Raw genomic sequence first — 16,182 nt, 5'->3', positions numbered from 1 at the left:
TCATCGCCCCGCCTGTAACCAGGTCTGGGTGCAGAAGCCTTTGTGCTCTGCTGGCAGCCTTCATGGGGCGACCACCCCGTTAGTTGGGGTATGGGTCAAGGTGCCCCGGTGTGGGGGAGAAGGAGCATCCCTCTGCCTGTGGACCCAGGCTGCCCTGTAAGTCAGGGATTGGCCGTGCCTTGGCGTCCCGGGCCCTTTGCGATGGCGGCAGCGTCAGGGCAGCCCTGTAAGCAGGGAAGTTGTCCCTTTGGCCGCTGCTGTTTGCGTGCCCAGCTCCATTTGCCCAGTCTGCCCGCCTCTGTGACCTTCCGCAGCACTGGCTGGAGCTCCGCAGCGCATCGGCATGGGTGAGCAAAGCTGTTTTGGTGTTTTGGATGGGATGAATTGGGAAGGGGCGGGGGGATGTAAAGGCTTCTGTGGCTGGGTTGTCGTGTGCCGAGCTGCGCCTGGGTGTTGGGTTTCCTGTTTTCCTTGGGTGGTGGGGTTGTTGGTCCTCAGGTCTAATGGAGCCCTTTGTTTTTCAGGAGTTGCTGCAGGACAGGAAGAAGCAGCGTGTGGAACCGGGAGGCAACAGCGAGCAAGAGGAGGAAGCAGAAGCCTGTGGATGGGGGCGAAAGAGAGAGGCTCTCTGGGCAAAAGCACCTCCCTGTTAGCAGGGGCACAGTTGCATTTCAGTAGAGCGCTGCCGGCACCTTGGGTGACCAGGCCGGCTTTGTGCTGGGCGACCTCCCTGTAAGCAGGGCTCAGGTCTTTGCTGTAATTGGCCTTTTGCCTTGTTGCTCCTTTGGCTGCCTGGGGAGCGTGGCCCCCCGTACAGAGGGCAAGAGCCACCTCCCCGCACCTGAGTGGGAAATGGAGCTCGCTGGACCCCAAGGCCACCCTGTAAGCAGGGTAAGGTGCCGTTTCCCTGCCCATATTCTCCTGGCCCCTTGGTGTTGCTGCCTGCTGGTGGCCTGTGAAGGCGACGGCTCTGTACACGGGGTGGGTGTCACAGCCTTTAGCTTTACATGAGAAGCCCTTTAGCACGTTGAGGCTTGTGTCCTCCGTGCAGCCTGGGGACAGGTCACAGGCTCTTTCCTGTTGCTCGTGGGTGCGGGTTTATTCCCAGGGGTTTGCTGCGCTGTGTTGTCCTTTCCTCCTGGAAAGTCCCATCTGTGTGTGTGTGTTCCCCTTCCTTTCCTTGTTTGTGTTTGTGGTGTGACTGAGTGATGGAGCTTTCCCTTTAGGCCCCTGCAAAAATGGCTGCAGCTTAGCTTGGGCTTCCCAGGGGAGAATGGAGGACTTGATGCGTGGCACAAGTGGGGTGTTCCCTTTTAGTCCCACGAGCGCAGTGAGTGTCCTGTCACGTCCCTTTTTTTGTAGGACAGATCAGAGCCACATGGTAGCTGTGTGGCCGCGGCCGCCCTGTAGCCAGGGTTTGGGCCTGTCCCTGCGTGGCCGCCTGTTCTGCTGGCGGCGTGACAGCCCTGTACTCGGGGTGCGTGTCACAAGCTGAGGAGCCCGCTGTCCCCGTAGCATCCCGCCCCCCCGTAATCAGGTCTGGGGCGGCTGCTTTAGCCAGCCGGTTGGTGGGAATGACCCCTCCCTGTCCCGTCAGAGGGTGCAGGTTGAGGTGCTGCTTGTAGCTGGGGCGACCTCCCCGCTCGGTGGGTCGAGGTTGTTCCCTGGGTTCCCAAAGAGGTGGTGTTGTGCTGCAGCCGGGCGGGCCAGCCTGTAGCTCAGGCGTTGGTGGGAGCCACGTGCTCCGTGGGGCTTCTTGGCAATGGTGAGGTGTTGGGCAGCGCCCTGTCGACTGGGCTGCGTGTGCCCCCTGTGTTTGGTGAGCTGTGTTCTGGGAGAAGCCCCCTGTAGTCAGGCGGGTATGTGGCCCCAGCCTTTCAGAGGCACGGGGCCAAGAGATGTGAGGTTGTGCTGGCCCCCTCCCTGCAATTGGGGCTGGGATCCCGGTCGCGGCCTTTGGCCGTGCCGCCCCGCTGCCTGGCTGCTGAGTGTCGTTCCTGCTGTTGGGGGGGGAAACCGAGCTCTGTGGCTCCGTGGGTGTCATCGCCCCGCCTGTAACCAGGTCTGGGTGCAGAAGCCTTTGTGCTCTGCTGGCAGCCTTCATGGGGTGACCACCCCATTAGTTGGGGTATGGGTCAAGGTGCCCCGGTGTGGGGGAGAAGGAGCATCCCTCTGCCTGTGGACCCAGGCTGCCCTGTAAGTCAGGGTTTGGCAGTGCCTTGGCGTCCCGGGCCCTTTGCGATGGCGGCAGTGTCAGGGCAGCCCTGTAAGCAGGGAAGTTGTCCCTTTGGCCGCTGCTGTTTGCGTGCCCAGCTCCATTTGCCCAGTCTGCCCGCCTCTGTGACCTTCCGCAGCACTGGCTGGAGCTCCGCAGCGCATCGGCATGGGTGAGCAAAGCTGTTTTGGTGTTTTGGATGGGATGAATTGGGAAGGGGCGGGGGGATGTAAAGGCTTCTGTGGCTGGGTTGTCGTGTGCCGAGCTGCGCCTGGGTGTTGGGTTTCCTGTTTTCCTTGGGTGGTGGGGTTGTTGGTCCTCAGGTCTAATGGAGCCCTTTGTTTTTCAGGAGTTGCTGCAGGACAGGAAGAAGCAGCGTGTGGAGCTGCGTGGCAGCAGCCGGCAAGAATTATCTGTATATATTCAGGCTATTGGTGTTTCTTTGGTCTCGTTTCATTACTTTATTGTTATGTGTCAAGTGAAGTTTTTTCTTACTGTATGATTTCTCATAATAAAATTTTTTTGTTCTTTTTCAAATGTTATCTTGTTCTAGTCTTTGTTTATACTGATTTTTTTTGTGTTGTACTAAGTTTCATTTTGCTGGCTTGTTAGTGAGTCTCCTCTCTTTCTCCTATTTCTTTCTTATAGCCATTAGGAAATGCCTTGTTCGTTCTCCCTCCTAGCATGTTGGGCCCTCCCTGATTGGCCGGATTGTAGGGAAAACTGTATGTTCTTTGCTCTGTGTAGTGCTCTTTAGCATCAATTATAAGTGCTGGTGTTATTAACTTTCTCTTAAAATCAAGCCATAGTGTCTTCTCAGACATTGTTGAAGGAAATCATTTTTTTTCCCTGCTGAAATACAGACATTACTGACTCCTAACCTCCACATTAAGTTACACGGTCTTTGTTACGCAACTCTGTCCATCTAAGGTTAAAAAAAGAAAATCAGGGTGCGTGGTTAATAGTGATTTAATTATCCGGATTGATTGATAACCCCTTCCCATGCAGTTTGTTTAAATGCTGGGGCTCTCTCTGCTGTTTTATTATGTGGAGTTTACCCACAGATATAGCCTGAAGCTGAGCAAAGCAGAAGTGGTAGTCAGGATGAGGAAACGGAGAAACCCCTCACAGCTACATTTACTGTACTCATCACACACAGATGCATTTTCCATCTCAGAGTCTTGGGATCAGTGTATCAGCTAATCAGTGTACTTATCAGACTCTATGGTGCCTTTTCCAGTGTCCACATTAAAAAATTTTTCAGTACAGGTAAAGCAGATTGCAATGTAGGAGTTGATTCTTTTTATTACAAGGGAAATTCTGTTCCATCACTTAATCACAAAATAGAAACAACCATCCAACAAAACAACAAACACAAAAACCGTGAAGCTGATAGTGTGAAGACACTGGTAACTACTACTGCTGCTGTGTGTTCTGCCACACTGTTCACTAATATGGACTGGTGCTACTCCTTTGAATTGTTGTCACTGTTGAAATAGACCTTAACAACAGGTACCAGTGCAGTGCTTTCCCTAGAGAACAGGTTGGGAAAGGGATACTTTGTCTCTTTGGAAACGGAAGATGTTTAGCTTAGCCACACACTTTCTCCCTTCAAGTGTAGGCCAGACTGCCTCATTTTCATTAGCGGTTGGGTCTTTGCCATGGCAAAGAAAAGGCTGGCAGCACAGTGATCTTCCAGTTAAGTGGTTGTTGCCACCAGCCCCTACACCTGAAATGGAACCGAGGAGTGGGACTGTTTCTGGATGTGAAAGGGTTGCTCCAGAAATCTGAAGACCACCTACTCACCACGTTTTTCTAAATTTCGAGGTATACAAATGTGCCCTTATGTTCATGCCAAGTACAGCACTGGATCAGTTCTCACAGTTTTGGATTGGAATTTTTCCTGGAACTAAACAGACCAAATCAACAGCAAAGTTTTGTCATACATATACCCTGTCCATAACAGTGTCCTGAACAAGCAGAAATATAGGAGTGACACAGCTCATGAACATGTGGATCTGCACATGGCTTTTTATCTCCTGTGGAACTGTGGCTGTCCTTGCCCTGGGTTAGAAAGAAAGGTCAATTGCCAAGTTTGTAAAACTGCAAAATGACTGCCAGAGACAGTACAGAATCTAAAAGTGGGGACAGTTCTAAGTAGGCATTTGGTTCTCATTCACACTAGTATGAGTCAATTGAGTCATAACCATCGTTCATTCAATAGATCAACACAAAGAGGAGAAGCCTTCTCGTATGTCATTTTCTTTTGTGAATCACTTTTCCTCCTCATTTCTGATACACTTGCAGATGTTTCTAAAATGTAAATTGAAATACGCATTTTTAATTTTAACATAGAGATCTCTTGATATGTTAAAGGATTTAGCAGTAGCAGTAGATTAGCTGTCACTCTGGGCTTTAAAATGTAGTCCTTTCTAACAAGCTCTTCAATCATAGAAGTAGATTATTTTAATTTCTTTCTAAAGACTGACTGCTTTTTTGCCTCCTATAGAAAATATTAGAATAAAATTAGTTTTCCATGCAGGAAAGTTTGCAGATATTTAACTCTACTCCTATAATAGCAGAGTGTCATGCTAAAAAGGCTATGACAGTCTAAAGAGACCATTGTGTTCCCCAATGAAACACAGAAACACACAGTTTAAAAATGTTAGAAAGAATCTAGTGTTATTATGAAGGAATCTTAAACTCAGCATTAAAAGAAGTAGGGGGAAAAAAAAGCTAGCAAAAAAACACTGGTTCTCTTCCTGTGAGTAGGTTCACATGGCACGTATTTGCTTTTCCAATAACTATACAGGCAATTACATAGACTGGAGGAGAAAATAGGATGAGAACCTTCTCTGTCATTCATAAAGGAGAAATACACCTAAGTTCACATGGATAACAGGAAGCAGAGCTCTAGCTTCAGGTCATTTCCCTTTTAAATATAATTGAATACACTGTGCATTTCCACTGCACCTGAGTAGAGTGCTGAAAAATCAGCATTGTCTGCATATGCTCTGGGGTATAGTAATATTTCCTCTATATCAAGTGCTGCATTTGAACTGTATTATGCGGAGATAGCAGATTGTCTCTATCAGACAAGAATGATTTTTTTTTTGTTTCAAATTAAGATTCTTCTAGTGCATCTAAGATCTAAAAGAAATTAGGAGAAAATACTGTCTACTTTTCTTCTAACTTGTATCAATTTCTAGCACACACTTGCTATTCTTTACATGTCCTGCATCTTTACCAATGCGAAGAACTTTCCTGTGCAGTATCAACGGCCTTTGGAGTCACCCAAAGAAAATGACACGAAATCAGAGCAGCTAACTCAACTGACTTTCCTGGGAAACAACTGATTTTATTTACTACTCATAACCTTTTGCATTGAATGGTAGTTCACAGATTTCTGGATCACAGAAGGTCTAGAAATTCCAGATGAAAAGCCACTGCACACATATGGGCCAATGTGCTCTCTTATGAAATGAATGTCACTGTTAAAGCAAATGCTGTCATTGAATTAACCCCGCAGCTGAAAGAATCAGTAAATTCACAGGATCCAGAATCTGACTTGCTGGGCTCCCTAACTAATTCACACTTGCATCCAAAAACTTGAACCAGTGTAAGCAAGGATTGAAAAGATTAATATTTTTTCACTATAAGGAATTAATTAAATTTTTACTACACTGTCAAGATACCATTACCATGCTTTTCTTTAGATTTAAGATTTGTATTTCTGCATTCAACAAAACAGACTAATGTAGGTAAGCCTGTTTTGAAAAGGTTATATTTTTTCAGTCAAAGGAATTATTTGGATTTTTATCTCATTGTCAAAGTGCCATTCCCATGTTAATCTTCAAGACTTGTATTTCTAATAAGCAACTAAATGTCTGTTCAAGACAAGCAGTTCAGCAGGCAGCAGGGAGCTTAGTTCTCTTAGGAGTGAGGCACTTTTGAATCCACCACTTCCATCTGAATGGATATCTGCAGGAGCTTTACGTCACAGTCACTTCAGGCATTTGCCTTTTATTACCTTTTTTAGAGAGAAAACAGTAAAGGTTAGCAAACTGTACTCTGGAAATTAGCTTAGGATTACTTAATGTGGCTGAACTGGTTGACAGAATAATTCCAAGCAAAAATCTTCTCATCTCTAGTTCAATATGCTGGTAGGCCCAGGCCTGATGTCATTGAGATGGTGAGAATTTTTGTGGAGTATGGAAAGAAAGACTGGGACAAGGACTGACATTTGACCCACACAGATGCTCCCAGATCTATATTCTTCGCTCGAATATTTTTTTCTACTGAAATAAATGGGACTTTCAGAATATAGGAAAAACTAATTTCACTGGGGAAAAAATGGAGCTCGGTATTACTGTGCCCATGCCATTTCTAGGTAAGCCTATCTATTGCCTCAAATTGGGTCTTCCTGCACACACTTGCACTCCATTGTAAGACTGCCTTCTGTTCACTGCCTAAACACTGTTTCCCTGTGTCTCCTAGCTTTGTTCCATCTGTTGCTCTTTCAATTGAAGTTGAAATAAAGTTATTACAAATCTAAATTAAAAATAGTGGACTGACCTGAGTAAGTATGATATAAAACAGAAATGAATCCCAATTAATGGTGGGAAATTTGTACTTTTTTTCTTTCTAGACCTTCGAACTCTGCTCCTCAAGAACTCTCTCATCAATGGGGAGGGAGTGGGACAAGGGGAAGACAAAGAAAGTATTTGCCAAGTATTGCCTTTACATTTTCACCAAAATGCAGGTGTTGTGTAGGTCAAAGGAGACTGGTACGATGTGTGGGAAAAGGAATATCATATGTAAAAGTACTCTCTCACTTCAATGCAACCCCGTTGACTTCAACCAAATTGCTTCAATAAGGCAAACGGATTTTTCAAGTCATTCAATAGTCACGCAGCACGTGTTAGTACTTATTCTCACCTCCAAGAAGAATATTTTCTCTAGGTGGTGTAGCAGAGCAGCATGAAGTAAGCCTTCCTTGCTCTGCAGAGATGCACAGTTTTCACCTTACTTAAACCAGGACTTCTTGTACTCTTGTATGTGTGTGCTCTAGCAGCCTTTATTGTCTGAGGTGTAAGTACTGTAAGCATAGAGGGGGTACTCTTGATTGTAAATGAAAGGACAAGAATCATGCTCAGTTACTTAAAAATGAAACTCCTAACACTTCAGTTTATATATATATATGTTTTAAGACAGTCACTTCTGTTTGCAGTAATGATAAAATAACTCAAAATTTATTCTGAAAGGACCCACTCTTCCCCTTCATTTTTATCAACACAGGTGTGCATGCAATCTCCTTTTCTCTTTTTCTCTTTCCTATGAAAAGATTTTAAAAAGTAGCAGAAGGTTAAAAAAACCAAAAATATTGAATTATTTAATTTCCATATTCATAAAAGCAGTCTTAAAGAATCTACTGTGAAGTTTACACCTTAGAACTTTTACCAACACTGGTTACTACCTAAAATTTATGACGTTACACATTCTTTCAAGTGCAGCAGGGGAGTCCTTGCAGATCAAAATTTTACCTTGACATTCCACTCTTTGAGAAATATTAGAGTACTGCATATTAATGAACTATTCCACAGGACTATAACCAGAATAATCAAACTGTACAGAAATTTTTGGACATTGGAAGAGTATGTGCTTACATCCATGTTCAATTTATGATCTCTGGTAGTTAGCAACTTTTGACAGGATCCATTACAGTGTGAACCAAATTTACTATAGAAGTCTAGCTACAGTTAGCCAAATAAATTATTTCCTTCTACTGTGTATCATATCTTTTCTCATATTCTGTTTATGAGCAATTAGACAAGTCCATCAGAGTGTATAGAAATGGTTCCTTTGTGTCTTTTTTTCCATCTTTTTCTATCTTTAATTAAATGGAATGAAAAACAAACAAAAACAAGCAAACAAAATAAATCACAAGATTTGTAATGTGCAGTAAGTAATAATATCAAATGACATTATCTTTTGTATGCTAGGATTACTCAAAGTTTTGGGGTTTTTTTCAGGAAAATAAATAATAAATCACTTTTCCAGTAAAATAGTGGAGTATGACCCCAATAACAAATGTATCTTACTATACGGAGTACCATATGATAAGCCCAGATGCACAATGACATCCATCAACAAAAGATAAATTACCACAGCATCTGATGAGTGCTTTGCCCTGCATACCAGGATTTTGTCAGGCAGTACCTGAGATAATCTTAGCACTGCAGCATTCACGATAACCTGTCCTTTACTCAGCATTTACTGGCCCCAGCTTTCAAAAGAACAGTAAGTAAAGGTTGGACAGCATACACCAAGGACCAGGAGGCAGTTTAAAGCTGCTGTGGTCTGATGGCAAGAAAATATTTCAAGACCCAAATCTGTACTAGCAAATCAGTAAAAAACAGGTTATTACATATATAGTTCACTGTTGTTCAGAAGTTATTTTCCTTCTCGTAAATGGAGAGAGGGGGAAAGTGAAGGGAAGCACAGTGAACTGTCAGTACCTATCTGTTTATTCAAATATTAGCAACAATCCAACTGTATCCAGGTACAGCTAACAGCTCTTTGCTTTTATCAAATTCAAATAACAAATATAAGTTTAAGAAATACAATTGTAGTATGATCTTGCCCATCTTCCAGGCTTCCTCTATCACCCCACTCTTCTACTTCATGTAGTCCATTGAAACTACTTGCACAGGGAAGCCCCTTGATTTTTTTTAGGATAGCCAAGTTCTGTTACCACTACCCAGCTACCTACATCCCCAAAACACACACGCTTCTCTCCCAAACACTTACCTGCTATTGAGAGTGTAGCTTCTCTATGCCTTCTCCCAAAGAAAGTAATAACAAATCCAACACCACATCTCACTGCTGTTCCAGTTTGCATGCTAATTTTGCAGATGGACCTGTGTTCAGCACAGATTCTTCTGTAGTTTCCAGCTACCTCCATCCCTGTACACAAAATAAAGAAGTATTAGATAAAATTACTCAGAGTCTTCAAGGATCACAAAGGGCAGGACTCTTCCTTGGGAAAGGAAAAAATTATAAAATACTGAAAGGGAACCAATGGGAAAAAATACATCATACCTTATGTTTAGTGTAGGATTGAGGGAAAATACTTGGAGAAGATTCGTAATTTTAATTTACTTTGCTAACTTCTACTCTGTGCATTCCAATTTTAGTTAGCCAGAGAAATCAGAAGGCATGTGAAGTCACAAGAATATAAGGAAAAATTCTGAGCAGAAGTGCCAGGTTAAGTACTATCAAATTCATGTTCCAAAAGATAAAATTTTACAGCAAGTTCTCTGAAGTTCAATTGTTCCGCATCTGTCATAAAAAGTAAATCAAACTTGTGCTAATTCTCTAAATTAATATATATATATATATGTTGTGTTTTAAATAACAAGTATATTAGCTACTTTTCAATAAATATATTTATTTATTTTATATAATTTATCGTTTCTATTTTATTATATTATTATTTATATTATTTATTATATAAATAATTTATTATTTATATATTTATATAAATAACATATTTATTGAAAAGTAGGTAATATCCTTATTATTTAATTTAAATTAAATTAATAAATAAAGTTAATTTAGTAAATGTTGCACTGTTTAGTCAGCTAAACAAACAAATGAAAAAACCATCAATACCATATGGTAACATTTGTCTTAAAAATGTTGGTGATTCCTTTGGAATCACAACACTGAATATTCTGGTTTGAATCAGCAAAATAAATAGTAGATAGAGAAAAAAACACCCTAACTCTGCAAAGAAATCTCTTTTGAGCCATCCCCAAAACAGTAAAAAAAGTTCCATTATTTACAGTCCTTATTGGAAAAAGAGTGTTCTTAGCTCAACAGAATGCCTGAGGACAACTTCTTTCCCAGGAAGCACACAACATTCAAATCTCTCTGCAGCTTTGCTACTGGAGGGTACACACTGGGGAGACAGGACTTTAAATAGCAGAACAGTACTGAGATAGAAGGCTGAAAAGAAATGGAGACAACCAGATTCTGTTTGGGCATTAGTAGGTACAAAATAGAGGTCAATCCCTAGAATTTGTTCAGATGTCTGCAGCCCCCAGGGAACCTTTTCTGAAGCAAAACTTTTGGGTTATTCCTGAGGGAGTCATTTGGTTGAAGGAAGCAGAGAACTATTTATGGTTTCTTTTATAAGAATAGGAAGAACTTATTTGCTGAAGACTCTCTAGACTTAGTAAATACCTTGAACTAATAAGTCTTGTACTAGCCTGTCACACGATTCAGAAAAGAAAATGTAACCATAATCTAAGCAACAATAAGTTAGTTTCCAATATTAAACTTTCAGTTATATCAATCTCATGAAGAACAACTTCATGAGAAAAATTTGTTAGTTATCAGTACTTGCTCTGTGCTCCAGTGTCAGAGCAAACTACTTATATGAATGGCCTTCAGTGCAACACCGTATTCATAAAAATAGTTTGAAATGTTCATAAAAGCGGTGCTTGCACCCAGTACGGATATGAAAAATTTTTATGCTCTGACATAATATCAACTTTTTATGTGTTGTCATTCTGCTTTGCCCATGTAGACTAAGCTGAAGTGGACTTATAAAAATCTATAAGATACCTCAGAATTTGCTCTTGAAATTTTGAAAGCTATTGTACTGTAGATCTGAAGGACTGAAGCAGCTGACTCAGTCTTGGCTGAAGTAACTCTACCAGTCTACAGTCAGCTTGCTCCCAGGAACATAGAGGAAACACCCTAATACAAACTAATCCCAGCGCTTAAAAACATTGGCAGGTGTAATGTCCACTGCATGCCAGACAGCTGAGGTTCAGGTTTCAAGAGAAGAAGAAAATCTTGTATCCGTTCACTGGAAGCACACAGTAATATGTATAATACTCCTGAAAGTGCTTGTACAAGGCTTCCAGATGGTCCAGTACACAACTGCATAGTCCTCATAGGTGTATGACTGAATCTTAGGACCTTTCCCTGTGTCACTGATCAGAGCACCTTAAAATCTGCAAAGTAAACTAGTTTACATGCATAAAAAGTAATTATATCTGTAAAAATCATTTTCCTTCAGACATATCCCAAAATCAGCCAGATAAAATGCTGGTAATATTGTTGGTTGTTTCCTTAGAGAGGAAAATGATATTGAATTTCTCTTCATTAAAACAGAAGCAAGGAAAATGAAAACCTAGATTTATGTACATAGAAGAGAGAAAGAGAGACTATATATTCCTTTCAGATTTCTCCTTCTCCAAAGCAGCAAAAATTAACTTATATTTTCTGACTTTTTGTTTGCATGAATAATCATGAAATCTTTGAAATTATGATTCACCCATAACACTGAGAGGATGAATTAATTGCTCAAGTAGAAACAAGAGATTTAATTCTCTCCTTTTAAGATGACTTAATTAAGAAAATGATTTGGAAACAGGTCTCTAATATCTGCCCAATGAATTTATGGATTTGACTGTCAAAAACAAAATCACAGAAAGAACTTCAGAGGATGTCAAATAGAATTTCAATTCCCACAAGAAAACACTGCTTCTGAATTCAGCAAAGAATTTTACCCCACTCCATCCCACGCAACTCAATTACTTCTATATTTTGCAGTGCATTATCATTTCCTTTCTTTCATTGAAGCTTTCAGAATCACTGTTTCTACTAAGCCATAAAATGTATCATACTATGCAGTTGGTGTATCAATTTTCAGATGTTTGGAGGATGAAAATGAATAAGAGGTGCAAATAACAAAACATAAAATACATGTACTCAAGTATTCTTGGTGGCAGCTACATTAAGAAAATAATCAACAAAAAGTGGAGGTTTTTTTAGAACAGTTATTTTCATCACATGCGGTGACTGAACTACTGTGATAGTCTTGATTAAATCAAGCATCAGACTTGGCTTTCTATGTCTATGCCTTCAGGATAAGCTTCAGGGAATAAGAATAAATAATAAATGTCATTTACATCTACATTTCTATTTTACATGTATTCTAGATAATGAATACTTAACTTACAAGTCTATGTCTGTTTGGGAATTACTATTTGGTAACTTATGTTCCTATTACAGTTTTTGTATGGGTATTAGTATCAAGAGTCAAAGGAGTCTTATAGTTTCTACCATATGTCCTTGTTCCCAAATAATGGTCAAAGGGGAAAATGACATGACACAGGCAGCAGAAAGCATAACCACAGCTTGTGTGATCCTAAAGTTCGTAAATTTAAATAAATTGCACTTCAGCATTGGTTGTGTCTCACATATAAATCAAAGAATTCAGATAAAATAAAACAGTCCCCTATTTGCTGCAGCAGGACAATTATTTTATTTTTTGTCACTACAGTTATGTTAACCTGTAACTCTTCTGGCTAATTCTTCTGGTGAGAGTAGTTTGGTTTTAGGGAATTGCTTTGCAGCACTGCTTAAAAAAAGAACAATTTATTCTTCAGTCATCTGCCCAATATGCTGACTTGAATTTCATTTAATTCTACCACAATCTTCAAGGAGAAAAAGAGGACAAAACAAAGTAGTATTTTTCAAAATGTCAAAATTTTTTTCTTCCCAGCATTGAGCATTCCATTATTTTGCTTATTATGTCAGTTACAAACATCACAAGTCTATATACTTGTATCACTGTGTACTGTACAATGTTTCCTGAAATGATGGGTTATACTTTACAGAGCTAGATGAAAAGTAAAGGATGTGATGTTACTATGGGTTGGATGCAAGAGAATAGGGTACTCTAATCATGTAACAAGGACAGCACTGCCAGCAGTGCAGTGAAGTCATTCTTATGCACCAATAATATCCATTAATTCAGGATAATGATACTGGGAGACACTGTTTCAAGAAAAAAAAAAAAAAAAAAAAAAAAAAGAGAGAGAAAGAGAGAGAAAGAGAGAGAGAGAGATTAGAGATTAACCAAAGTTCATGTTGGTCATGTTTTTCCCCAGTAGATCTAAATAAAAAGACTCTGATATAGACTAAAATACATACAAACACTACAGCAAGTTCCAGACATGCATAGAACTTAGAGCAGGTGTAGAGTAAGCAGCTGTCAGTGAAAACGTCAGACATTTTTGCTTGGGAAAGGGCTCTCACATGCAATGTTTCTGCAGAACACAAGCTTTGTCTAAAATTTAGCTGAAAAATATTGAAATACCTCAGACTTTTCTTGTTAGGTAATAGCTACGGTTCTGAAAAAAATTTACTCTTAAGATTCAGTTCAGCATATCAACCATAAGATTAAGTCAGTATTTCATGCAGTTATTTCTATATTTAAATTAATCCCATTCGATTCCATTTTCAGTCAGCAGAGTGGATAATGTCAACTTAATGAATTTGCCTACAGATCAGCTTCTGCTTAAAGGAAAGATGAAGGTGATATTAAAGATATCGGTATTGGTTAAGTGCAAGGTTCAAAAAGTCACACTCTTAGACCCCGTTATCAAAAGACCTTAGGGTGGGTCTTTCAATATGCATTCTTCTGGAAATACTCTGCTCCTTAATAAAAGTGTGTGCTCATCTAATTAGTGATCATTGAAAGCCCCAGATACTAGGAGCAACACTAAAATGCCTGGAAAACCATCACTTTATTTGGTTGTTCTACATTCTTAGAAGAATCAGAATAATTCAGTGCTTTCCATTCCAACAAATCATGGACTAATAAATTAGAATTGAATGTAATAACTATGTACTTTGTCAGTTAATCTAACTATATTTTTTGTATTCAGATATTGTCTTCCCCAACCCCTCCCCCCCCCAGAGGAAATATCAAACATTCCTGATTTATTTAAAGAAACTTGAGAAATTTCGGTCTTGAATTTTTAATTTCTTTCTTTATATATAAGCTTCCTAAGTCTTTGCTCTCTGCTTTGATCTAAATGAAGACAACAGATTCTAAATTAGCAATCCAAAAATAGATTGGATTGAATCCAATTGAATTTAATTTCATTTCATTCAATTAAAACTTTGAACAATACCAATTCATTGAGGATAATGAAATGTCATTTTGATGGTTTTAAGTCACTCCTGAGCTCTTAAATAAGTTCCAATTTGGAGTTGAGATGACTCTGAATCAGCAAAAAGACTGCTATTTAGAAGCAAAACTTTAATGCTTTTCTTTTATGATTCTTCTAAGACACAACTTTTCCAAAAAGCACAAATCTCAGTGCATATTGATTTGTGCTTCATTTAAAACCTAACTATTTAAGTAGAAAATGCAATGTCTTATGTTGTACAGAAATACATTAATTGCAATAGTCCTTGATTCAAAAATAATTATATTTTTCATATGAATTAACTTCAAATTATTATTATACAGCAGAAGCTTAATAAAAGAAAATTGAATTTACATCACAACGTAGAAATAACAAGATTGCCTCAACAGCTGCAGACACCTCATATTTTTATTACCTTTTGGTCTTAGAATTATCTCATGGCAATGGAATGAAATTAAAATATCATTTGCCACTAAAAAAATACAGCTGCTATATGTGTTTGGCCATAAATTCCTATTGAAGATATGTCTTTTTTTAGAACTTAAAATGCCAGCTTATTTGTAGATCTGCAAAGCACAGAACTGTCAAATGATGACTTGAAAGTAATGTGTGTGAAGTGGGCAGGGGGGTTGGTTTTGTTGTGGTGTTTTTTTTTTTTTTCTTTTTTTTTTCTATTATCCAATATGAAAGATTAAGAACATTTTAGTTGGTTATATTTTCCCATTACATCAATTTTTGCTACTGGTTTAACAGAAAAGCTACCTCTATTTAGTTTACAAGGAGAAAAACTAAGCTAAACTGAACAGAAGTTAACTTAGTATGAGATAGCTAACTGTCACAAATTAAGAGACACTTGCACCACTTTGGCAGGCTAACTGGATCAGCTCAGGGAAGAAAAGAAATTAAAATCATTTTTATTAAAACTACAAAACAGTGAAGAGAATGAAGTACAAGGGAGATAACATGAGTCAATTCACCAAGGTTTAGCTACTGAAAAGTTCTGTTTTACCTAATTCTAGTCTAGTTGTTAGGACTCTCTGCACTCGTAAGGAAAAACAGACATCTCTTGAGCTGCTGTCTGCTGACCATTAAATTAAGATTTAAAAACAGCTTTTCATGTTTTAAGTTACTCCATTTCTTCAGGTAGCACTAGGATTCATGAAAACTTGCTTGCAAAATTCAAATTATCAGTATTTGAAGCTAGAACCAATACACAGTACAAAAACAGAACATTGAGCAGTTATCCAGTGAGGTATTTTAAGAGTGGCCAATATGTCTTAAACTTTCAATATTCAGAACCCTTTTCACATACTCCTATATTTAAGAGGAGGTGTAGTACTTAGCCATTATTTTTGTTTGAACAGCGATAGCGAGTAAGACTAAGTAAAAAAAGAAGCGTACATTTATACTGTATTAATCTAAAGGAAGAAGTAAGTTTCCATTTCTTTCCGTGTGGTGGTAACAAAGGATTCATGAATTTTGTTTTTCTTGTTTTAGGTTTTTTATTGTTCCCCTTAACTAGATGCATGTTGTTGACTCAGGTCCCAGAGGCTAGGAGTAACTTCAAAAACTGCTTACATAATTTAAAAAGGTCTGACATGGAGATATTTGGAAAATATAAAGACACATATAAATGCTTTATGAAGTGCTTTGACTACTGATCAACAACCTAATACAAAGGTAATGACTACCTAATGTCATAATGACTAATGCCAGGCACAGAATGTTACTATATCAAATTCATAGCATGAAAAAGACTCGCAGCAGAAGACTGAAAAACAAAGTGTAGGGCACTTTATTTACAGTAGTGATGCTATTTTTCTATTTGTAGATTGTCTAGTCCTATTGTTTGTCCAGTTAATCACTTGCATCATTTTCAAGTACTGTTGTGTTCACATTTTTAAAATGTGCTTGCTGTTCTATTCACATTTAAGCTAATTTAATGGTAGT

This window comes from Phasianus colchicus, chromosome 4 (genome assembly GCF_987193195.1).
Source record: "Phasianus colchicus chromosome 4, bPhaCol1.hap1.1, whole genome shotgun sequence".
NCBI lineage: Eukaryota > Metazoa > Chordata > Aves > Galliformes > Phasianidae > Phasianus > Phasianus colchicus.
This window is presented reverse-complemented; position numbering follows the sequence as displayed.